This window comes from Nilaparvata lugens, chromosome 13, assembly GCF_014356525.2.
Source record: "Nilaparvata lugens isolate BPH chromosome 13, ASM1435652v1, whole genome shotgun sequence".
In the NCBI taxonomy this organism is placed as follows: domain Eukaryota; kingdom Metazoa; phylum Arthropoda; class Insecta; order Hemiptera; family Delphacidae; genus Nilaparvata; species Nilaparvata lugens.
Window position 1 is genome coordinate 5,036,159 of NC_052516.1, and position 26,694 is coordinate 5,062,852.

General features: G+C 34.6%; 1 protein-coding gene and 1 long non-coding RNA gene across 8 annotated transcripts in view; one reads left to right on the forward strand and one right to left on the reverse strand.

Moving 5' to 3' along the window:
• LOC111056978 overlaps nucleotides 1–26,694 on the reverse strand; it is a 486,313-nt gene that overhangs the window by 429,541 nt on the left and 30,078 nt on the right. The window lies entirely within an intron of this gene.
• On the forward strand, nucleotides 3,397–21,332 carry LOC111057784. Of its 4 annotated transcripts, none has more exons than XR_005572736.1 (5): nucleotides 3,397–3,745; nucleotides 17,791–17,862; nucleotides 18,394–18,473; nucleotides 19,192–19,357; nucleotides 21,104–21,332. It is a non-coding gene; the product is annotated as an uncharacterized LOC111057784 (long non-coding RNA). The 4 variants fall into 4 exon arrangements; XR_005572738.1 differs by lacking the exon at nucleotides 3,397–3,745 and adding an exon at nucleotides 3,781–3,795; XR_005572735.1 differs by lacking the exon at nucleotides 3,397–3,745 and adding an exon at nucleotides 8,634–8,879.

The following is a 26,694-nucleotide window of genomic DNA, read 5'->3' on the forward strand; positions in this document are numbered from 1 at the left end:
TTTATACTTCATACTATCCCAATTCCGTGCTGTTATGCCAGTAGTTTGATAGGTCAGATTTCATGAAAGTATTCAGTTTCCAGTAGGCTATACATTAGAATTAACAATCTAGAAGACAAGTATAGAAGTTTTCTCTGGCTATACCTGTAGACAATCGCCGGTTCTGTTGTTATTATTTTATCAATCGATTCAAGATTTTGAACGGCCATAATTGAAAAATATATTCAATTGTCGAATTATTTGAACGAATCAAAACGTAGTTGAACGGCGAAGTTGAAGTTTACCATATAAGATAACCTAGCTGATAGAGTTTGGCAATAAAATTAATGTTTTGGCATGTTTAATAACAATCCGAACCAATTAGATAAAACTGTTATCTAATAAACTTCCCCTGATAATACCTAATAAATAAGGTATGAACTGAGAGTTCCGAATGAATTGACATATGAATGAGACATATTTTTCAGGCCTGTAATGACTAGCATTGCGTTAAAAATAAAAAATACAATATGAAGTAAGGTACCAGTACAGTTACCGTATGTAGGTCAGTAGTTTGGTGTCGTCCGATGAGCGATCAGGGAAAAAGTAGTCCACTGAGCGTTTCATTGTTTAGAATAACAATAAGGATAGGCATACCCTATGAATGGGAGGACATGGGTGTCATTAATTTAAATCATCAGGGACACTAGCGTATGTTTGTACACTCGCTATAGGATTTTGATGATTGAATTGTCACTACCTACCACCTCTTATAAAAAGAAATCATTTGTTAAAGCATATTGTATTCAGTAAACAATATATTTACAAACTGTTGGAAAATCCGATTTGGGTATTATCAATTTAACAAAGTGAAAAAACTCAGGACATTTTTTTTCTAATTATTGTTTTTTGGGATTTAAGCGCCTAAAGTTTAAATGTAGATTCTGAGCTCTGTTGATGGAATCTGTTATGTGAAGAAAATATGGAAGCCATTTCGCTTAATGGCTAACTATAACGATTGTAGATTGGCATAAACTTGAAATTTGTGATAGCCTGTAGATGTAGAATGCTACAGATGTGAAGTTGAACTTAAATCTTCTTGATATCTGTGGGATACTTATCTATTTGCAGTAGTGTTGATAATTCACTTGAAGAAATGCAGATGATTGATAGAACTTGTTGGAATTGTACATTTTTCCTCCTTGTCATAGCGTCTGCCTATCCTTATAGATATTCTGAACAGTGGATTGCTCGGTGGACTGCTAACCCCCAAAATCGCTCATCTGACGTAACCAGTAGTTTTATACGGTCACCTGTTGAATTTATAGCGTTTGTCAATAATCTATGCGAGTTGGAAGCTATTTACTGCTTTGAATGATGGTGAATAAAGTAAACTGGCGAATGTGTTATGTGAAGAATTTAACTACAAAAGCCTTTTGTCCCTATACCCTTTTTTGAGCATTCAAAGCCTGGGGCTATTAGTAATTTCCAACTGTAAAAATATACAATAAGGCCTAGGCTACATGCAGTTTGTCAAAGAAAACCAGGTTGAAGACGTTGAATATACAGAATGAACATTCTGTATTGTATTATATTACAAAAGTCATGCATTATTATACTAGCAGGTAACCCGTGCTCCGCAAGGAGCTAATTAAAACCTTGAAAAACTGGACCTAATGAGATCTTGAAGAATTTGAAATAAGCCTATAACCATCCTCGATAAATAGAATCTATATTTGCAAAATCTCAAGTTGATCAGTCCAGTAGTTTAGACGTGATGATGCGTCATTCGTGAATTTCCTATCCCGTACGTTTATAAGCCAGTTCTTTCCTTTATTATATTATGATAGATTAGGACACCACGCAGAGACATCAAAATAACTGTCCAAGAGAATAGTTAACCTACGGTACTTCTTATTGTCTTCATTTTGCATTATAGTATTGATTGGGACATCACCCTGAGACACCAAAAGCTTCCAAGAGAATTGCATGGTGTTACTTCTTCATATTCCTAGGGACACCATTCCGGGACACCACCACATTCTAGTGAAATTGGTGACCCACTGGTGTCTCATCAGTAGCGGACCGGCAACCATTCCTGGTGTCTCACTGGTATCCTCCAGCTTTTGCTTCACACACGGACACCACTTGCGTCGAATCTGGTGTCCCACTACTGAGTGACCGTGACACAGCCTCTGTTGTGCTGGCTGGTGTCCTAATGTAAATCGGGCCCAAGAAACAATAATCAATTACGGTATTTAAAGTATCACAGCTCAAGTGACAAGTTTCAAATGCTCATTTCAGTAGCGAGTATTGTACTGTACAGTAGTGAGTTACCGGTAGCCTAAACTGTAAATTAAACATTTTTGTTTGTCCATTTACTAGAATTGATATTGTTTATTGTCTTCTGAGGGACGGATTCAAGGGAAATAGTCGGTCCCGGCTGAAGTATGACAGTCGTAAGGCCCATTGACGGCTTAAATTATATATTCAGGCGGGGGGACCTTTCCAGCAAGGGACTCCCCACCAACAAAAGCCATACGAATTTACTTTACTAAGGATCCAAAGGTTCAAAGAACCCCACACGTCAACCGAAGCTTATTGTGTTCCCAAGTAGTATGTTAGTTAGGCAAACCAATACCTGTGTCCTTTACAAGAACCAGGAGTTTTTCACTATACTAACATCCCATTCATCACCTGGTAGCTTGACGCAATCCAGTGTGATATGCTTGGCAGTCTCTTCAGACTGATTAGTCCTCGTGACCCAACTTAGTTCCATTCCTGGCCTTCTTTGAAGGTCCTTCCGCTGAGGAAGGGGTGGCCAAGTTGCCTCTAGGGCACCTGGTCACCCTCGACTGTGCCTCTTGACCTACATTTGTGCTTGGAGTTTCACCCATCTCTTGTCTCTTGGGTTTTTCTTTTTGCCCCTCCGAAACTGCCCTGATGGAGCAGATCCCGTGGGTTTGAAGGCAAGGCAACTTCTGGAGTTGCCTTGGGGTCCCCTTTTAATCGCCTCCTACGACAAGCAGGGATACTGTGGGTGAATTCTGGTTTTCAACACATTCTTGAGTACTGTACGATGTTCGACTCAAAGCTCCCCCAACCCACAGGAGGCTAGAATTGATAAGTGAGATATCCTCCATTGTTTCTCGTCTGATATCCTTCCCCTCTCTAATGTTTTCTCTCATTGAGAAAAGAATAATGTGCGGTTTAGCTTGTTTTGAGAGGATTTTTCCACAGTGTAATTTCTTGTACTTGTGTAACTGAAAGTTTTGAATATGCCGCCATCTGGATGAAACGTCTTCCACCTCCACTTATCCGTATAGTGCTGCTATGCAGTAGCAGTTGACATTTTGTTGAACTAGACAGACAACTATTTTGATTGTTTTTGTTACCGTTGTACGTTCAGTCATCAGTCTTCACCCAGTCTTCACCTCTTCTTCAGTGTCTTCACTCTTCAGTTTTAATTTCAATACGTTGCACAGTGAATGCATGAAGATACTGTAGTTTATTTATTTTGTCTCTGGTGTATGTTAGTAGGTCGTTAGGTTCAAGATTAAGTGGCCACCGGTTGAATAACAGCTTTTGTAAAATAAAATATGCGAGTTTGAAGTTATTAATTTACTGCTTTGAATGATGGTGAATAAAGTGAACCAGTGAATGTGTTGTGTAAAGTTTTTAACTACAATAGCCTACATTACTTGTAAGCACAACACTTCAACTCTTCAAGCAGCAATTCAACGATTCACATTGTTTTCTGGAAAAGGTAGGATTAATATTCATCTCATCTACAACAGCAGTATCTGAAGTCAAAAGGTAGGACCATTTCAATAACATTCTATTGACTTTGTAATATCATTTGCTTAGCGTTACAAGCTCTTATTGGTTTCATTTTTGTTTCCCTTCGTTCCCTTGTAGATAATAATTATTATTATAGCGTAAGTAGATATCCCATGGTATAGGACGTTTATGTCGCAACTTTTACTATTATCTCAAGCCGATAGTCCACATAGTTCTTTCCCGTGAAGCTGTGGGACGCTCGTAGTCTCTCATACTGTGCCGTTCATACACTGTCACCCCAACAAAACAGTAAACATCGACAGAAATCGGCTGAGATAACAGTAAAAGTTGCAACATAAACGCCCTATACCGTGGGATATCTACTTACGCTATTGTTTCTCTATGATTCTCTCTCTCTCTTGGGTTAACAGCCGTAGGGCTGGTTGGCAGCAGCTCTCCATGCTTTTCTGTCGTCCGCTTTCCGCTTCAGCTCGTAGTATGATCCACATCTCATATCCCGTAGCAATTGTTTCATATACTCCAGCCTAGGTCTTCCTCTCATATTCCTTCCCTCAACCATTCCCTCCATTATCCTTGTCAGTAGAGTGTCACGTCTGATGATGTGGCCAATCAGCTGTGCTCTTCTTTGCTTGATCCACTTCAAGAAGTTCCGGTTCTCTCCCACTCTTTCAAAAACTTGCTCATTTGTAATCATATCTCTCCAACTGATCTTCATCATTCTTCTGTAGCACCATGCCTCGAATGCAGCCAATCTTCTTTCCTCTCTCACCCCCATTGTCCACGCCTCACTTCCATATGTTGCAGTACTCCATACATACGTTTTCAACATGTTTTTTCTTACGTCGAGACTTATGTTTTTTGAGGTGAATAGATTTTTCTTCTTATTGAAGGCAATCTTAGCCTGGGCAATTCTGCTGGCAATGTCCTTGCAGCTTCTTCCATCACTTGTGATTTTGCTACCCAGGTAATTGAACTCCTTCACTTCATTTACTACCTCATTCCTTAGCTTTACTGCTGAGCTGTTCTCTCCTGTCCTGCAACATATTAGCACTTTGGTCTTTCGGATGTTTATTTTCAATCTAAACTCTTCCTCCATTATTCTGTCCATTTCATTCAGTGTTTTCTGTAGTTCCTCTTCACTTTCTGCCATTACTGCTATATCATCCGCAAAACGAAGCATATCTACCGTTTCCCCATGAATTTTCACTCCTGTACAAACTTTTTCTCTCACTCTGTCGATTGCCTTTTGAATATACACATTGAACAAGTATGGGGATAGCGCGCATCCTTGTCGTACCCCTTTTTGAATGTGTGCAGATTCCTCTTCATTTCCACTCCTAATAACTCCAATTTCTTGTTTATAGATGTTGTAGATCAGTCTTCGGTCTCTGTAGTCTATCCCAATTTGGTGAAGAATGTTGAATAGGATGTTCCAACTTACATTGTCAAATGCTTTTTCAATGTCAATAAAGGCTATGCATGTGCGTTTCCCTATCTTCATCTGCTTCTCTATCACCTGTCTCAGCGCCAGAATTGCTTCTCTTGTCCCTACACCCTTTCTAAAGCCAAACTGATCTTCAGACAATTGTTCATCAATTCGTTTTTCTATTCTCCTGAGGATAATTCTGGTAACTATTTTCGATGCATGACTCACCAATTGACTCTCTATGATTATACCGATTAAACTGTGTTGATATATTTGATGGTAGATAATAATTATATAGGTAGCCAAATTTATTCCTGAGGAAGAAGCCACATGAGCTCTAGGTTTGTGCGTGGGTAATGAGTGTTGGCGATGATGATGATGATGATGATGATGAGAGTACAGTTTTAGGTGTGTTCCGAAATATTGGGGAGCGATTTTAGGCTCATGAATGGTATTTTTGAGAAGTTTGGCTCTTGAGTGGTCACCCTTACATCAGGAGTAACAGGTGGATGTAGCTTAACTTTATCGATGGCTTGTCAGCTCGACCACGGAATTCTTTCCTCTGTGGCTCGACCAAGAAACCAATCGCTTCTCCAAACCTAATAATGATTGATATTGTTTTAATAATTATTTATGAGCATGAAGGATATTTTTACTTGGAGTAGGCTTATAAATTATGATGACACTTTGTTCTCGCTCAATTGTTGGAGATTACCGATAGACTATTATTTGAGACTAGCTGGTAGCCCGTGCTTCGCAAGGGTCTAACAATAAAAACTTGACCTACTGAAATCTTGACCAAAGCTATTAATGATTGATATGAAGGATATTATATTATCGATATTATGAGCATGAAGGATGTGGGCATTGGAGTAGGCTTATAAATTATGATGACACTTTGTTCTCGCTCAATTGTTGGAGATTACCGATAGACTATTATTTGAGACTAGCTGGTAGCCCGTGCTTCGCAAGGGTCTAACAATAAAAACTTGACCTACTGAAATCTTGACCAAAGCTATTAATGATTGATATGAAGGATATTATATTATCGATATTATGAGCATGAAGGATGTGGGCATTGAAGTAGGCTTATAAATTATAATGATACTGCGTTCTTGCTCAATTGTAGGAGATTACTGATAGGCTATTATTTGAGACTAGCTGGTAGCCCGTGCTTCGCAAGGGTCTAATAATAAAAACTTGACCTACTGAAATCTTGACCAAAGCTATTAATGATTGATATGAAGGATATTATATTATCGATATTATGAGCATGAAGGATGTGGGCATTGAAGTAGGCTTATAAATTATAATGACACTACGTTCTCGCTCAATTGTTGGAGATTACCGATAGACTATTATTTGAGACTAGCTGGTAGCCCGTGCTTCGCAAGGGTCTAATAATAAAAACTTGACCTACTGAAATCTTGACCAAAGCTATTAATGATTGATATGAAGGATATTATCGATATTATGAGCATGAAGGATATTTATTGAAGTAGGCTTATAAATTATAATGACACTGCGTTCTTGCTCAATTGTAGGAGATTACAGATAGGCTATTATTTGAGACTAGCTGGTAGCCCGTGCTTCGCAAGAGTCTAATAATAAAAACTCGACAAACTGAATACTTGACCTACTGAAATCTTGATGAATTTGAAATAGGCCTATAAATCCTCGATAAACTAAGAATCAATATGCAAAATTGCAAGTTAATCAGACCAGTAGTTCAGACGTGTTGATGCGTCATATTCGTGAATTTCCTATCCCGTACGTGTAGGGTCTATAAGCCAATTCTTTCCTTTATTATATTATAGCTTATGAAGGACATTTTTTACTTGAAGTAGGCGTATTATAAATTATAATTATATGGCGTTCTTGCTCACTTATTAAATATTACCGATATCAATACCGATAGGTATTTTAGCTTACTGAATTTTTGTTCTATTTTTGTTGACTGTATAGGTAGATACTGTATCCTTGTATTTTGCTGTCTCACCATATGCATATGCTGATATCATTAAATGATATCGAATGAATGAATGCAATTTTGATATCGGCCTAACTTATTTGAATTCAGCCTATATTACCGATTAGTTTGCAACTTTAATTTTATTATTTTAATTTAAGATACATAGCTATTTCGTGAATAATAATTTATCATCCATGAAGGATATGAATAGAATAGCACATAGCTATTTCGTGAATAATAATTTATCATTCATGAAGAATATGAATAGAATAGCTGGTTGATGAGAACTTGTACAAACAGTTAGCTAGGCTTGGCTTGTTTCGCCACCGTGTCAATTACAATAATTCATGTTCCTTTGAAATCTTATTGATTTAAATCAGAAATATCATTGTATTTGTTAGAGAATGTGGTTCTTCAAGATCTGATTAAGCAGGTAGGGAATTGTATTGGATGGAACTTATAGCTACATTTTTACTGTAGAAATATGCTATTCAATGTCATTTAGGCCTACATTCAGTATATTTAGGGATGTGGTATGTAGGCTACTGTATTGAAAAACTTAGGATTTTAGGTAAGTTATGTATCTTGTTTGACGCTTTTTTGTTGAGTTTATTTTTTATCTGCATGATTTCAAATCGAGTTAATTAAATACGAACATGGAGGCAGTCATATTTTACTGTCCTTTTCAGGTACAAATATAGGCTTGTATGTTTGTTGTTTACAGGTTATTGGTAACGTCATGGATAATATTTTTATTTTATACACCATTGTGATTGATGCTAATTACTTTTATCAATCTTTATGCTTCCTAATTAAAATTCTTCACCCTTTATTTCAAGTTGAATTTGAATAATTTATCTCGATTTCTTTATTATGAGGGTCTATTCGGGGGGGTCATTTGAGTCAAGTTTGAGCTAATTTTGGTAACTGAACTCAATATTTCGGTCAATATTGATGAATTTATCGTTTTTTGAGCTTTATTTTCAATTTAAACTAGTTTGAACCGTGGTTTTTGGTAAAATTGTTTAATTTATATATTTTTGATCCTTCGACAATAGGTCGAAATTTGACCTATGTAGTCAAAATATATACGTAGTCAAATTGTCAACATTGATTGAATGGAAATCTTCTTTTAGTAACTGGACTCAATATTTCGGTCAATAATAATGAATTCTTTTGTTTTGTGAGCTTTCTTTTCAATTTAAACCAGTTTGAACCGTGATTTTTGGTGAAATAATGTAATTTCTGTATTTTTCATCCTTCGACGATAGGTTGAAATTTGACATAAGCAGTCAAAATATATCACCTTTAATACAGTCAAATTGTCAGCATTGATTGAATGGAGGTATTTGATGTTATTGATGAGGGTTTCTGCCAGTTTTAACTAAATTTAATTAGTCTCAAACCCAAAATGGTTGTTCACCTGCACGACCAACAAGTCGAATTCTGTCTCTTTCTCTGGCTGTACCTGGTGTAGGCTTGTCTCCATATTTTAGTCTCCGAAATTTGTGATTATTTCAATTAAATAAACCAATTAATTACCCGATTCAGTGCTAAAAATCGAAGATTTATTGTTCGTGTTAACGTTTTGATGTTGTGAAAAGTGATGAATAGTGGTTATACTCAATCTACAATGATAATAAGTTTGATACCGAGACAAGCCTACGGACGACACAGAGGCAGCCATTTCAAGATTTGAAGGTGAGCTTTGAAAATTTTCGTAATTGTTTCATCAGTTTTCATGTATTATTCCACCCCCATTGCTTCCAATTTATGTCGATTTGTGATCCTCTCAATTGATTATCAATAGTTTTCATCCCTAATTTGAGGCTTAAGTCGTGCATAATTATCTATCTCGAATCATTTTTTTTCATAATCGCCATTTGATCGGTAGGCTATGCAGTTTTACGATTGAAGTTTTTGTGATCGTTAATTTCAAAGTGAGGCTCAGTTCTGTTTTTCATAGTAAATTATTTTCGATATTTCTTTCTACTAATTAAACTTATTTGCTTTTAAAGCAATTATTGAAAATGAAATTATATTTAATAATACGGTAATTTATATGAGCTAAGTAGGCCAACTATTGAATTGATAATTAATTTATAGGAATCCCATTATCCCATAAATGAATATTATGTTATGAATAAGGCTGAATAGGAAATTAATTCTTATCTTTCAGGTATCTATTATTCAAAGTTAATCGCTGGGTTCAGAATATTGTTGAATAATTGCAGTTAGAGTTATTCTTGAGTTCATTGGTAAATTATTGAAAATTGAATGATATTCAATGTAAGTTTCTGTGAGCTAAGTGGGCTATCTATTGAATTGATAATGTGACTGTAGGATCCCGATACGAATATTAGGTCTGTAGCATAGAATAAAACAATCTTGAGTTTTATCAAGTTTATAAAACGTTCCAGTTTTCTCTGGTCTGTAGACTGTAACATAAATTATTTTTTATATTTCTTTTTACTGATTCACACTATATGCTGTTAGGGGAATTATTGAAAATGAATTTACATTTAATTATGAGCTAAGTGGGCCAACTATTCTTGTCCTCTATTCTTTCAAAGTTAGCTTAGCGTTCAAAATTCTTAAATTGAAGTATAAGTATTTTTTGAGTTCATTTGGAAATAATTGAAAATTGAATGATATTTCTATCTAATTATTTATAAAGATTTGCTTTTAGGAACAAAATATATTCAATAATGCTATGAGCTAAGTTGAGTACGTAATCTATTGATATATTATGTAGGATTCCGATAAGAATATTTAAGGCTGTGCTAAGGTTAAAAGTAAATTTTTTACTCGTGATATTTTTCAAAGTTTTCTGATTTGTATATCATCAAGCTATCAAAATGAAAAAGTTTTCTCAGGAAAACATTTTTTTCTGATCATTACTTTTTAAGATATGAGCGCCTAAACAAAATTTTTCTGAAAATATCAATTTTTAAGATAGTTATTCAATTTACTAAAAATAACATTGAGTTGAGTTATTTTTAGTAAATTGAATAACTATCTTAAAAATTGATATTTTCATAAAATTTTGGTTTTACTAGATCAACAAAACCATGAAGAATCCATCCTCTAAATCTCATTGAATTATTTTGTTTTATTGAATTTCTGGTTTATCCAACATTCTCGTTCGGCACACAACTCTAGAAATTGAAATGAAATTCTGAAAAATAGAATTTATTGTTTTATAAAATGTAGGAACTAGGTGAATTTCTAATAAAATAAAACTGTTTTATTGAATTATTCTGTTTGATTCATGAATTAGGTTGAACCTTATAATAATAGAGTAGGCCCAATCTCTCCATCTTTTTCTAGAACTAACGTAGCACACCATCCCCCTCACCCTACCATTAATTTCATGTAGAATAGTAGCCTAGATGTTTTTAGTACCTCACATTCATCTAGGTCTAAGCGTAGACAAGTGATTTCGGAATACTGCAAACTTGAAGGGAAAAGGCGTATTGATCTCATTCTAATTTGCAGTTGATCATTAATCGAATAAACTGGCGCTGTTCAGTTTATCGATTGAGTTTGACTGCAGATTAGTTTGAGGTTGATTCTGGGCAAATTCCTTTGCGGTCTTCTGTTATTGCTTTTTGGAAAAGTAGATTTTGAAGTAGTTTAATCATGGGTAGTAGAATTTTGTTAGTCATGTTTTGACTTGAGTCTCGTGCGAATATATTAAAAAAATGTGTTATGTACTAGCAGGTTACCCTTCTGTTTAAAGCACAAATCGATTTAATTTAGTTTCATAGTTCCTTGCTGATATTGAAAATATTAACAACACTGTAATAATATGCAATAGAAAAACAATTTGATATATCTAGTATAAATATATTATAGGAGAGAAGATATCGATAGAAGAAGAATAAGAAGATAGGAGATAAAACTGTTGAATACACTATTTTTTATCTATGACCACTCAAGAAAAGTATAACAAACTAGAAGTATGACGAATTGAAAACTTGACGTACTGGAATCTTGAAGAACTGAAATGTTAGGCCTACAACCATCCTCGGTAAAATTGAAAGAAAGTCGAATGCTGTTCTCTGTGCAAAAGCTAAAAATAAACTTTTTACTCGTGATATTTTTCAAAGTTTCTCGAATTGTATATCATCAAGCTATCAAAATAAAAAAGTTATTCTATAAATATTAGGAGATTACAGTGAAAAATATAGGCTAGATAGTAGTAGATCCTAGTTCTTGTCTGTTCAAGTAATTCTTGTACATTGAGATTTTAATAAATTTTCAGAAATAGATTGCGAGATTGCGCAAACTTTTATGTTTGGAGTGTAGACTGTCTTCGAATGCTAATGGTGTTTCCTTGATGAAATAATGTTAGTGCTTTCCCTTTGCTATATTATTATTTAGTTGAAAGTAATAATTAGGCTACTGGTGGTTCGGAACCCACTTGAAGCTGTAGGTCCACTCATCCTCGTCATTATCATACCAACACACAAGTTTTGAGCTCATGTGGGCTTTACACTTGGCGGAAAAAATAATGTGTAGATTTATTAGTGATTATTATCATGAATATTTTAACTTAATTTATGGTTCTATATTTATTTAATTCCGGGATTTGTGCTGTAAATAGGATCTGTTTTGTGTTGGTGAAAATGATGTGTTTAAAGAATCCTAGTCTCGATATATATTTTAAGATCAATCAGTCATAGCTGATTCCTCATGGTGAAAATAATTTGTTTCCGACATCCTATTCTCGATATGAATTTGGAAATAAATCAATCTTAACTCATTCCTTGTGTTATAAATTCAAGATCATCAGATAATATTTGTTGATTGTAGGTGGCTAGGCCTTTCATCCAATTCCATTCACGGAGCTGATGGAAATAATTATAACTAGATAATTAGACTGCAATTGAAAGCTGTAGGTTTTCATTGAATACTGCCAACCAATGTGTAATTAAAACAGGCCATTGTATTATGATCACCTTGATCCAAGCTGTAAAGAAAAAGTCATGATTTCATCTACAGTATTTGCAGTTGATATCGAAGAATTCATTCTTATATCTTATGATGTTTACTGTTTTCGAGATATTGGTCTGCTCATTTCAGGATAAGTTTGTTTGAATTTTTAATCGCTTAATTGTAGGTTATATAATTTCGTGCAAGTTATACCAATAAACCTACCACGGTAGATTTATTTATTTTAGTTTAGTATTTTGACTTTTTAGAAACCATTGTTTTTGGTTCGGAATCCACCCAAGATTTTAGGCCTACGCACCATCAATCAAAAGCTTAACTTTTTTCATTGCTTGTCAGTTGTTTTTTATTTTTAACCCATGATATTGAATAGAAAATTAATAATAAATCGGTTCAGTTTCGTGTAGGTCAATACGGTTCGTAATCAATTAATAATAAGCGGTTTTTAGTAGACCACTGTAATAGTGTGATATTGAGAGGGTATTATTGTAGTTGTTTTTGTGTTTCTTATATTGTTTTTCAGGTTTTTGAACTGAAGTGAACTTTGATTCTAACTGTATGTTGAACCCTGCGTTTTTAGTGTGAGAATTATTGACTCTGTCTTGTTTGAATTTGCTAACTTGTTGCTTAGCTGTCAAAATTAAAGCAATTTTCGTGCATTTTCCAAGTGGAGTTTCAATTTCATGTCGAAAAAGCCACTGTATTTGAAAATTGTACGAGCATTGACCTTTTTGCTGCTTTGGCTTTTCCACTGGAAGTTGTGCTCAACGCTCGTGGAGGGGGAATAATTTTCAGTGAAAAGGCCACAGTTGGTATTGAGACGTGAACGAAAAACATCATGTAACGGTGTGCGAGCCTCGGTCCTCTGAATGGGCCCATTTCCCATTCAGAGGGACAAATTGTTAAGTTTTCAGTTATCAGTAATTTTATCTAGTTGAATAGGAAACCACATTTTATAGAGTTAGTAGGAGTAGAATCAGGAAATTATTTGTGCGTGTGAGTTCAAGTATAGCGAGTTTTATTAAAGCGTATGTGAGTGTTTCTGAAGAGTCCAAGTTTTAATATTGTTAAAATGGTGAGTGCCGAACTTTTGTTGTTTTTCTTATTAAGCTCAAAATTTAATTTCATAGAATGACCGAAGCCCAAATTTAAATGCAGCAAATTAGCAGGTTCTCAAAATGTTTAGATTGAAAATTGAGTATGTCTTCTTGACCTGAATCGATTGCTGAATAACTTTGTTCTGTTTGAAAATTTGACATGTTACTTGACTTTTATTAATTCTTTCTACCTATTAATAAGGTTTCATTAGTTCAATAAACCTGAAGTTGAAGCGTATTAGTATTTTTCATTGAAGTTCCTGGCTCGTAGTTGCTAGTTGCTAAAATAGGTGACAATTAGATAATGATGATAATCTGTGCATTTGAATGAACGAATCCACTAAAAGCTCCCAACCAATCAAGGATTCAAATACCGGTAGATGATTTAATAGCAGTAAACTTTGGCATAATTTTAGCAAATATTATAGAAAAGAAGAAACAACCCCCCCCCTCCGTTTACATTGGTGGCCAGCGGTGGTATAGTCTGCAAGAATGACTATCGAACCACATGTATTTTTATATATTTCATATTTGGAAGATTAATAAATAGAGACTAATATGTCACCGGTTACAGAAATGATTTCAGGTGTGGTGTAGGGTTAAAAATACCTCCACCGGTTACACCACTAATTTATTTTCTGCATATCCAGATAATAAATTTTGTTCTTTATAATGATTTGAAGCAGTGGTTCGGAACCCACCCGATGTTACAGTTTCATTATTCTCCTTATCAATATTATTTTATCAAATTAAAATTACTGGCTGTTTGGAATCTAGGCCTACCAAAATGTGTAGGTTAATTATTTTATCAAGATATTTGTATCTTCCTTATTCTCGGGTGATTCGGAATTCACCTGGAATATCGTTTCTGATTTTGATAATCGAAAATTATTAGACGGTGTAGTGATGAATAAAATGATCCTTTCCTTTGCATTAGGCGAATAGGGAATATTGTAGCATGAAGGAGGGAGAAGGGAATTTCCCTCTATGCCCGATGGTTAATGGCGGTTTTTTGTATTTTTTTCAATTTTCACTCAAATTCCCATCAAATTGCTTCTTGAATGGTTGGAAAGTGTTTTAAAGATTGTAAAATAATTGGGGGATTCATATTTGCATGAGAAACAGGCTCTGAGATGAGTGGAAGTATTTGTATAGTAGTGAAATTATTATTGGGGTGGTTTGAAAAATTAGGTTGATATTTGCGACATTTTGAAATTTGGTTGATTGACGTTGGCAAGAGAAGTAGTTTTGGACGTCACAATGACAACTCTGTCTTTGTCTGGTAGCAGGCAGCTCCATAGAGGGCTATGCCCGATGGTTTGTTTGTATAGCGGTTTTTTTTCAATTTTCACTCAGATTCCCATCAAATTGCTTCTCGAATGGTTGGAAAGTGTTTTAAAAATCGTAAAATATTTGGGGGATTCATATTTGCTTAAGAAACAGGCTCTTAGATGAGTGGAAGTATTTGTATGGTAGTGAAATTATTATTGGGCTGGTTTGAAAAATTGGGTTGATATTTGCGACATTTTGAAATTTGGTCGGTTGCCGTTGGCAAGAGAAGTAGTTTTGGACGTCACAATGACAACTCTGTCTTTGTCTGGTAGCAGGCAGCTCTATTGCTTGTTTCAACTTGTCGAGTGTCGAGCGAGCCCATCAGGCATCAGCCCAGTCTAGTCAGTCTACACTCTACAGCTAGTCAGTCGTCTCAATATTGTCAATGTTTGTCTTATTGCTTTTGAATAGAAATTGTGTTAATTATGAAGTGTTTCATGGTATATTTGTTTTCTAATTACTCCTTTTCATTTGTTGTGATATAACTTTGGAGTTGTGTGATAATAAGTTGTGAAATTAGATCGGCTAGTTTTGTGTCACGTTGAGAGAGATCTGTGATTTTCTTCATCCAGTTTTCAATAAAGGTATGAATGCCTTATAAAATCCTAGCTGTTCGAAGTATCAATTCATTTCATTTGATGAGGTTATTGATAATTATTCGATTGTGTTGAAACATATACTTTTCTATACTTTTCTAGTCTTCCTAATTTGATGTATAGTGAGATTCAATTCAAAGTTTTAGTAATGGTTGAAAAATTCAAGTATTGCAGAATTATTAGCCTATTAATTCTGTGATAGTTATTTGCTGTGGGGTTTTGATGAAAGTCTTTCTTTGAGCTTCTATAATAAAATGAAAATATAAGTCAATTTAATCGATCGGCTTTTTATGGTTTTTTTTTGCTGGTCGAATTTTTAATTTGTCGTTCGGTCATGATCCGTTCAAATTGAACGGAACAGTCAGGTGAACGAGTAATCCGGATCACACCAATTTAAAAGACCTGTTGAAAAGAATCGTCGTGTTCACCCATCAACAGTTTTTTTCTTGTTTATGCTATGTATAGCTTTAAGTTTTTATAATCTTTTGAACGGGTCGTGACAGTGAACGAGACTGATTAACCGGTATCAGTAAAGTGATCCGAATTTCCCATCGCTAATTCAATTTTTGTTACGATAGTATGAGTATTGGTGTAGAGGAGAGCTAGCGTCGGAGTTTCTCCACTGCGCCGCTATTTAGCGGAGAGCGCTAGTGTGCCACTCTATTTGTTTACCTGTTGCATCAGTGCTTCTCACTTTGTCTTTTCTCAGTTTGTTTTGCCCTTTGGTTCTTATCTTTGTGATGATTATTAATGATGGATTTGATATTGAAAAATGTAATAATTATTATTTGAAGATTGAAGTGGGTTGAATAAATTGATAGAATTTCGGTGATACATTAGTGTTGTGAGTTTGGTTTTGAAGATTTGTGGTGTCATCTCAGGTTTGTGAAATACTACTAGGCTAGCCCATTCCATCTTCCTCTATTATTATTAATAGGTTTCAAGTTAATTATTTCTACATTAATCTTTCCAAGTAAATAATTCTTGGTTTATCTCTTGTGTTATTCATCTTCGTTGCGAACAATTTTGTCCACTATTTCATTTGTATTTCATAAAGCTTTGTAGCGATGTATCTTTTATAAGCACTAGCCGGTTTTAAAATTTGGTACCGTGTTTTTCAAGGCTCTTACTGGTTGAGATTGAAAAATAATAGTCATTTAAATAATATTATAACATGATCTGATACTAGCACTGTATAGGTTTTATTTAGTTGTTTTACGATAACACAATATCGCACTTTTATTTTCATTATTGATTATTGCTTTTTGGGTAAATATTTCCCGTTATTCCGATTCTGATATATTTTGAAATTATGATACTAGGCTGCTTGTCAGGGCATTACCTCCGTTTAGTTTTATGATGCGTGTTTATATTAGTTTTTTGTTTTCAATATCGAAGAGTAAGTTTATGAATTCAAATAAAATCATAGTCCTGTCTGATTCTATGGTGAATTATTTATAATATTTTTTCAACTTTGTTGTTTTCTGATGAATTTGATACTGTGGACATATCTCCGTACGCAAGCCTTTGCGGGATTTTCACTTTTTATTTTACGATTTATTCATTTACTAATTTATTCCCATACTAATTCATACTTATCTTGATAGCCACATATCAGTAACATTGTCCTGTGTCCGGTTCATTGAAAATATCTCTATGTTGAAAATATTTTATGTTTGTTGCTATTGAGTTGGATGTTAACATTATAATCTCATGGCAATATTTTCTCTGAAGAGGACGAAGACACTGATAGGCCTACTGATGTATGGCAATCCAGCTCAAATGATTCTATTGTATAGTAAGTAAGGTCCACGCTATAATGTCAGTGGAGAAAGATGACAAACAGCTTTGCTGATTTTCTGCCTTGTCATTGCCTCCTAAAGAATAGAGGATAGCTGATAGGTGATAGCGGTATATCTGATGTAATATTGCTGTTAGTCATATACTGTTAATTATTGTTTGGAATAGGCTAATTGATTCTAATTTATTCATCAAGGAAATATATTTATTAATTATTAAAAAATGAATTTTCAAAACTGAGATTGAATATTTTGTTGATTAATTATATACCTACATTGTTGAAAAACGATCTGGCAACGTTGCGAAGCTAGAAAAGGATAACGCTATCTGCTTTATCGAATGATAGACAAGGATAAAACACCAATGTCAATCGAATACCGCCATTATAACGTGGACCTCACTATTCTCCAAATCGTAAAGTAGCCTATCTATGAAAGCTTGCAAGTCTATTTTTGATAATTTTATCATATTTTCAACAAATGATGTTATTTATTAATTCATTGAAGTAAAATCGCTTGTTGCTCTAGTTGGACCGTCTGTTAGTTGGCCAGTACCACTAACTTCCACTGTCAAATTACTTTGGTTCGGAATGCACTAGAAACTGTTCTGTTCACTGTTTTTAGCGTAATTAACCCGCGCTTAAGTCTTTGTGTTAAGTCTTTATCATCCTCACCCAAGAACGTCAAATAAACTAATTCAAATTTCATAAATGTGAACCGTATTTATAGATCTTGAAAATTATTTCTTCATGATTTATTGCTGGTTTGATAATTTTAAATTCAATTGGGAACTTTCCGAAATTTGAATGTGTGTTTTTGTGTTGTGTTGTAGGTGTGAAGCGACGACACAGTCAGCGGCATCCTGTCATGGACCACAGCTTTCAATGACCTCATCACTTGACAGGTGAGGCTTCTATAACTTATTTTACTTTCTCATTTTCACTATTGATTCTGTGTTATAGATAAGATTAGTTTTCTTTACGTAGATTACTTTATTTGCAGGCATATACACTAATTATATAGCGATAACTATTCAATGAATTCAAGAAACAGGAATTGAATTGTAGTAGGCCTACGTTGGCTTATGGAGGGGAAATGAAAATTGAATTGAGATGTGTCGCATGTTCATTAATTGAGTCAATTATACACAATTCATTGAAATGGTTTCATCAATAATTTGTAACTCCATAAATCGGTGGAGTTTGAACAGAACAAAGTGATACAAACATGATGTTACTGAAATAAGTTTTGGATTTTGATCTCCATAATAATAATAAACGTTGATTTTCAACAGTAATTATTCTCAATCAGTGTTCTACTCTTTTGCTATCATTCTAAAGACATTTTGTAGTTATTTATACAGTATTTGTTTTACTAGTCTGATGGTGTGATTTGTGAGTAAATTTCAATCTTATGGTTTCCCTGATGTTTTTAGGTTGAACGATCAGTTGTTGGGGATTATAAGGGAGGGGGACTCTTGACTGTGGAATGAAGAACTAGACTAGTTGCTAACAGGTACGTTCAGTCATATTTCATTTTGTGATTTTTATTTTATAATTTCAATGGTAGGCCTATACATGTTATTATGTTGACTGTGACTGTTAGTGCTGCTGCGCTGTTGAAAATTTAATTTTTTTCAATTATTGTCAATTATAAAAACTCATAATAATATCTGATCGGCAGTACAAAGGTGTTGAGTCAAAACATAAGATTTTTCAGTAGAATAACTAGAGCTTTTAAATTCTCTTATGGAAGACTTTGAACAATTTCAAAATTAACACATTACATTCACTTGAATCGACAGTCTTGTTACTAATTCTTATCTGCTTGGTAATATATATTTAGAATATAATATTATACTTGGATGTTTTAAATATGTTGATAGAATTTATGCTTATTCAAATGTCATGTCTTTTGTACAATCCTTATCTCAATTGTATGTTCCTTATACTGCATTGAATTGATTACAATTATTTATGTAATGTGTTTGTGCAACAAAGTTTAACAACAATTATTGCAAGTAGCGTTTGATTCATCCAACTTGTCAATGTGCAAACAATCGACGAAGCTTTGATGGATTGAAGCCGCCTCAACCTGGCAGCTGCTAACGAATTGTTTGAATAGTTGAAATACCTCCTTACTCAACATCATGAAGATTATTGTACAACGTTTAGTTGACTATTATTGGTTGTTGATATGTTGAGAGTTAATAGATGTGGTTTACGTTTTACAGTGAGCAGAATGGGAGAGAACGAGGGAGAAGTTGAAGATCATCACTGCATGTCTCCGGAACATTCAAGCGAGCGAAGTGAGTTCTCACCACTTGAGACCTTCACTATGTCGCCTCGCGAAGTGAGTTCTCATCCCCTGTTGCAGTCTCCATTCATCTGGATTGCGTGGTGAGTCATCTTTAATATTTTATTTTTAGATATTTCTGTTACAAGACACTTGTGCAGCAGTACCTTTTTGCTCGAATAAAATGAGTTGAGACTTGAGCCGCGCCCACCACACAAAATATCACTTTTGCAACTTATAGGTTTCTTTTTTTTATAACACAATAATTAATTTCGTCAATGTCGAGAGTAAATTCAACTAGAAAACATTAAATTTATGCTATAGTGAGGTTCACGTTATAATGGCAGAATTTGATTAACATTGGTGTTGCTATCCTTGTTTATCATTTGACAGAGCAAATAGCTGTTTCCCTTTCTTGTTCCGCAATGTTGCCAGATCGTTTTTCAACAATGTAGAAATATAATTAAGCCTATTTAACATAATATTCAATCTCATTTATGAAAATTTATAATTAGATTTTATTTGAAAAATATTCTTTCTTGACTAGTAAAATATAATTGATGATTTTAAACTACAATGGACAGTTATTATTCTATCAGATATATTCTATAAAAGGCAGAGAATTTGCAACGATGTTCTATTTTTCGCCACTGTCATTGTAACGTGCACCTCACCTCCTCACTATAGTCGAGCAAAAATGAATAAACCATACTTGTATTTACCTTCGACATTTTTCAAGTTGTTGTGAATTATTATTCCATAATAATTATTTAACGTTATAATGAGATAATTATGATTGAGCACAAAAATTGTGTTGATGCTACTTGACATGCCTCGATTGTAATTTCATGGCGGCGAATAGATTGAATTTGAGACGAGTCGGCTGATTGCCGAACACCAACCTAATCAGCCAACCAGAAAGCTTCCTGCCCTACCGATTCGTCTGAAAAACCCTCGTGTGGCATTGGCCTTTATTTTTCTAAAGCTGCGTTTACACCAATTCTTATAGATTCTACTAGTAGGCTAAAATGTTCTTGTTTAAAATGGATTTGAATATTGTTTGATGTTGCACGTTAACTTGCACTTGATTAACAATTGGATGCTTGCAATTAATTATTGAGTTGAATTTCAAACTAGCATGCAATTAATAATAATTGTTATTATAGATTGCTAACTTTTATGGGAGTAGGGTTTGCTTGAATAGTTTCAGATTGACTACTTTCCAAAAGGTCGATTGCCTAATTTCTTGTTTATAACTTTCTTTTTCTTGTTAACTTTTCACCATGAGTGCCGGTTGCACAAAAGCCGATTAAATTTTAACCGTGATTAATTAATTCCACGAGAACCAATCAGAGAAGTCGTCCTATCAAAAAGGCCGTCTGATTAGTTCTCGTTAAATTAATCACGGTTAAAATTTTACCGGCTTTTGTGCAACCGGGCCAAAGTCTTTGGTTGTTGATTCTCTTCTCGGCTTGGCTTGTTCCACTCTGATGCCTCGCTTACAAACTTGACTGCTTTGCCTTTCAATCTTCTTCTGCATGATTTTGTCTTCAGTCCCTATTCATCAAAAATTGTCCTTTCTAGTCACTTTACGACAGTGGATTTTCTCTCCTGTTGTGACTGTTGGTTGCTTGCTTGTCTTGGTGCGCCTTTAAGATCCCCATCATTTCATTTCATCATTCATTTTCTTGTCATTTTTCACAATTTTATTGTTGACTGGATGGGCGAGAGAGAGAGAGAGAGCACGGCTATTTGGCATGAGACGGACGGTTCAGCATGGTTTGTTGATTGGCATTGAGTTGACGATTCAACCATGATCGTAATGTCGTCGCCCCTTTCATGTGTTACAGGAACGCGAGTTGGCGGCAGTCACATTAACTCTGGCATTCAATCACATTATTTCCATGTTATCAAATTATTCGGCATTTTATGATGTAGGCCTCATCTTACGTTCATCTTTTGATTTTATGTTTTATTCATCAGTAATTAAATCTCATTTTCTGTTTTTAAAATCATGTAGTTTTTGTTTTCATTTTATGTTTTATTCGTAAGTAATAAACTAACATTTTATGTTTACTATCATGTAGTTTCCTTTTTTATTTTATCCACTTGTTTATTATTTTGAAGGTATATTCCATGTGGGGGGGGGCGGCTCCTGAGTGTTCAACTGTAGCCTTATGATTCCCTTCCCCAATACCACATATTATAATGGTGGAAATTAGAAGTAGTGGTATTAGATGTAGTGCCCCGCCCCCCTATCCAAGGATTCAACTCCTTCCATTATTACTTATCGTTGTGGATGTTGAGTAGTGTTGTGGCATATTATTCAGTGTAGTATTCAATGTTAGTCTGCATTCTTTTCACGTTTCAATACAGCTTGTCTGTACGCTGTTTGAGTGTTTTCACGCGTTAATTATCAACTTTTTATGGAAGTGAGCGTGAAAAGAAGCTCTTGTGGCGGCATACTCACATTACATTGAATGCTGCCCACTTGTGGGAATTGAAGCGGTGTTCGCTAGTGAAGAAATGTGATTGTGGCCACAGACTAATTCATGTCAAATTAGACGTTTTAATACACTAATCGTTGAAAATTATAGTTCTTACAAAATTACTTTTGACTTTGAGTGATATTCAGAGCAGAGAAAAGTAGAGGGGATGTTGCCGTTCCAAAGCGGCGGCCAGTGTTCTCTAACTTGTAGTGAGTGTTCAAGTGCTCATGATACGCATACAAAGTTTCCTCTCTGCAAGCACTGAGTCACTTGTAGTGAGTGTTCAAGTGCTCATGATACGCATACAAAGTTTCCTCTCTGCAAGCACTGAGTCAACTGAGTATAATCGACAAATTGGCAACTGCGCTTCTACCTATGACTCTATTCATCACTGTAATTGGCTGATATCCCTCCATTTCTCTGCTCCGCATATCTCTCCAAATCAAAAGTAATTTTGTATGAATTATTTATAGTTTTTCCAAAAATAGCTATCCTCTTCATAGATGAAGTGCTTACATTAAGGGCCGGCATTTAGCTAAGTTCTAGACTTTAAACAGCTGGAGTAAGAAAATTAACTTTTCCTACAGATACCTTGAAAAGTGACCATTTCTGCACTGATTGCAGGCCGCAAAGAATCACTTTTCCGCACTAGTGCGCAAAGTGAGTACTTTGCGTACTCCAGATTTGCAGCATGACAACGCAAAATAGTTAGTAGGTTAATGGAGCACCAGTGCAGCAAAATCAAAATTAAGTTGGTAACTGCACTCATAGTGAGGCCCACGTTATAATGGCAGTGGAGAACAGCGGTGCCTTGTCATTATGTGCCTTGATTATAGTCATTTCAATGCTTACATTAGATAAACCCCCTTTAAGCAGTCAGATAAATTTTCAATTGAAATACTAATCATTATAATTCAATTATTATTGCTCAATTTAAAATAAATTAAGGTTTTTATTAATGATAAAATTATACAGAAAAACATTTGATGGATTTCAGAGAATTTTACCCATAATTACCCACCTTTCATATTCAATGGTAACTGTAGGAAAAATTTAATGTGAAATACGTGCGCAAAGTTCGATTGCTGCACTCAAGAAACCATTCCGCCCTCGCCTACGGCTCGGGCGTAAACGTTTCTTTCGGTGCAACAAACTGTCACTTTGTGCACTAGTTGCATAAATAACTATTCCAAAACGGGGCGTAGTAGCAGTTTTCATTTTTTCATTTCTATAATTGAAAACGTTTTTCCTTGACGAAATTAAACATTCCTAAATAATTTAAAATAGCTGAAACTTTACACTATTTTCTCTTCATTTTATTTTGTGTTTAATTTTCTAGTTTTTTGAAATTCAATTCAAATGTGACTTTGACAATGACTACGACTACGCCCCGTTTCGGAAAGACAATTTTCTTACTCCAGCTGTTTAAAGTCTAGCTCTTTAAACTAAGCCAAATGCCGAGCTCGGAAACCAGCCCTTAAGAATACGAGTACAGTACATTTGTTTCACAAGAATAATAATTGATGTTTAAATATAATTTTATTTGAAATTGAACTTACTAGAAAAAAATGAGAGCAGAAAAGTGGTGGTAGTTTGCCCGTTAATTTGAATGTGTTTTGTGAGCGCCAATAGCAAGCAAGCACTGACTGTCGTCTGCAGACTATTGACAGAGCACAAAGGTGGCGCACATTGGAGCGAGGCGAGCTGGCACTATAACTACTTGAGACCACTTTCCATTACCTCAAATTAATTAATTACAGCTTGCAGTCTATTGCTCAATTAAGCGACTTTTGTCAGGTAATGGAAACTGCCTTTATCGGCCGACACTCACAATTGTCCTCCGATTGGCTGAGAATCGGCGGTTGGTGAGAATTAGCCAATTGTCAGAGGACAATTGTGAGTGTCCTCTCTTGATAGTCGCTTATATTATGGTCTGTGGTTGTTGCTATGACGTCAATCTTTCAAGTATTCCAATGTCGTGGTAGGTAGGCCTACCTTAATAATCTTAACTAGGGATGGGTATCGATACATCGATGTTTCAGAATCAAACATCGATGTTTACTGTTCGATGTTTTTCACTTATCGATGTTTAGGAGAAAAAAAACATCTATGTTCAAAACATCGATGTTTCGTCTTTCGATACCCATCCCTAATCCTAACATATTTCTTGCCTTGTTATATTGCAGCCTCATCTGTGTGACGATATTTATAAAATGTGTGGCCGAAATACTCGTATTTAATCAATTTGAGAGTCTACTGCATAAACATTTATCTATAGTGATGTCCACGTTATAATGACAGTGGAGAAAGATAGGAGAACAGCGTTGATGATTCTCTGCCTTGCCTTTCCCTTCTATAGAGGATAGCTGATATTAACTGTTCATTTGTGTTTTAAAAATATCAATTCTATTTTATTTGTCCATAAAATATACTTTTCAATGATTTAATAATACATTTTTATAATTAAGATAGATTATTTTGTTAATCAGTTGAATTTCTACATTGTTAAAAATCATCTGCTAACGATAGAAAAGGATAGCTCTATCTGCCTAAATGATAGACAAGGATAGCAACACCAATGTTAATCAAATACTGTCATTATAACGTGGACCTCACTATAGAACAAGAACAACCACAACATGATAAAGTATCAACACAATATGATACAGTATCATCTCAACTTGATACACAACACTATGATTTGATACATTCGCTTTCTGCTTTGTGGAATAATAGACAAGGATAGCAACACCAATGTTAATCAAATGTGGACCTCACTACAGTGTTTGCGCATCTTACGTTCAGCTGTTTCTGTTTCACTTACATTCTAAATATTTGTAGGCAAATACATGTATGTAATTACATGATTAATTTGATTAGCACTGGTATCGCTATCCTTGTCTATCATTCAACAAAGCGGATAGTGCTATCTTTCTGGCTTTGCTGTGTTGCCAGATCGTCTTATAACAATGTAGAATTAATAATTAATTAACAACATATTTAATCTTGATATGAAAACCCATTATGAAATTATTTAAAAATATAATTTCTTGCTTAATAAAATATAATTGACTAGCTGGCCCGGTGAACTTCGTACCGCCAAAAATTTAATGTATCTCAAGTCATACTTGACTTTATTTCGTGAATCATGAAATTTATCTGACATTCAATATTTTCATTTACATCTCGATACGGACTTACTTCCTATGTTCTTAGTCATACAGCATTTATTATTCTGAAAACATATTCTTCTCAATCAATTGATAGTAATATCTATCAGTAAAGTGTTGAATTTAAACAAAAATAGATAGGTTAAATAATTAGTGTTTCAAAGATGAATATAGTTCATAGTTTTTGATTGCCAATAGATGGCCCAGGAATTATGTGATGTACATTTATGATGAATCACACAGAATTCCATATTATTTCCATCTTCCGTTTTAGGATGAATATCAGCTAGACTAAGATAAATCCAAAAAAAAAATTGTAAATTATTCTGTCATTCTTCAGTAATTAATGAATGCAATATGAACAACTCTCATGAGGTGAATAATTTATTTCCAACAGTTTCTTAATGATAGGGGACTGATAATTATTTGTATAGGTCTTTTAAGGAACCTTTATCTACAGCTGGTACCAATCAACTACACTTCAACTCCAAACTACCGTATTAAGCACGGGTAACCTGTTTATTACAGCTGGTAACTTTAAATGCTAAATCATTATTATCACAACATGATCTTGAATCATGATCATCTTTCCGTTCTTCGGTAGCTGCTTGGCCGGCAAGTACGAAAACATAGGTCTGTGAAATGGATTAATAAATCATTATTAGCCCCCTATTAAAATTTCTGGTCAGAAACCATCCTCAATAATCACAAAACATATGATTCCCAAAGTTTCATGCCGTTTTTTCAAGTCTATAGGGAACAAACATACAGACATTCATTTTTATATATCTACTAGCTTACCCGGCGAACTTCGTACCGCCAAAAAGTAAATGTATCCTCATGTCACACTTGACTTTATTTGGTGAATCATGAAATTTACAATCAATATATTCATTTACATCTGAATACGGACTTACTAGGTGCTTATTCATACAGCATTTATTATTCCGAAAACATATTCTTCTCAATCAATTGGTAGTAATATCTATCAGTAAAGTTTTGAATTAAGAAAAATTCGTTAAATCAGTGTAACAAAGATGAATTTAATGTTTTCATAATAAATAAATAAATTTATTTCCTTTAAAAAAATACAAACAAGCAATTAAAACAAAAAGTACAAAATATCTAAAATAAAATACAATATAAAAAATATGGAATTTAATTCTATTGGAAATTAACCTACTCACTATGGGAAACCCGCCATGTACTAGAGTAGGTGTTAGTACTGTAGTAGTAATAGATTGTGGGTGGGGGTAAGTGAGCTCACATATTGTTTGAGATTACGTTTTCTATATGATGTCTTCCAGTTGAAATAATGCAGTTGTTACCGGCAGAGGCAGTTATGAATCTTTTTGGGTTTTCTATTGACTTGATTTGTGCAGGAAGTAGTAGATTGTGGAGTTTTGGTGCTAGGTGGTTCAAGTGTCATATATTGCCTTCCTAGCCACGTTCCTAAAAAGAAGGTTTCTGTTTGTTGTGTTATGACTGTGTGGTTCCTATGTTGTTGGAAGCTTTGCGGGTTTTTGTGTAGTCTGCAAATTATTTGCAAGGAGTAGAGCTGTCTTATGTCCGTCCATCACACACCAAACTCAATGTAGAGCTGGTCTGACGGATAACGAGGTGGCCTCTGCTTGATGATCTTCATCAGCTTAGTTTTTGCACTTTTAAGAGGGGGTCAAAATATAATTGCTTATTTTAAACGAGAATGAACAGTTAATATTACATCAATAAAGGCATAGACAAGACAGAGGATCGGCAACGTTGTTCTCCTATCTTTCTTCA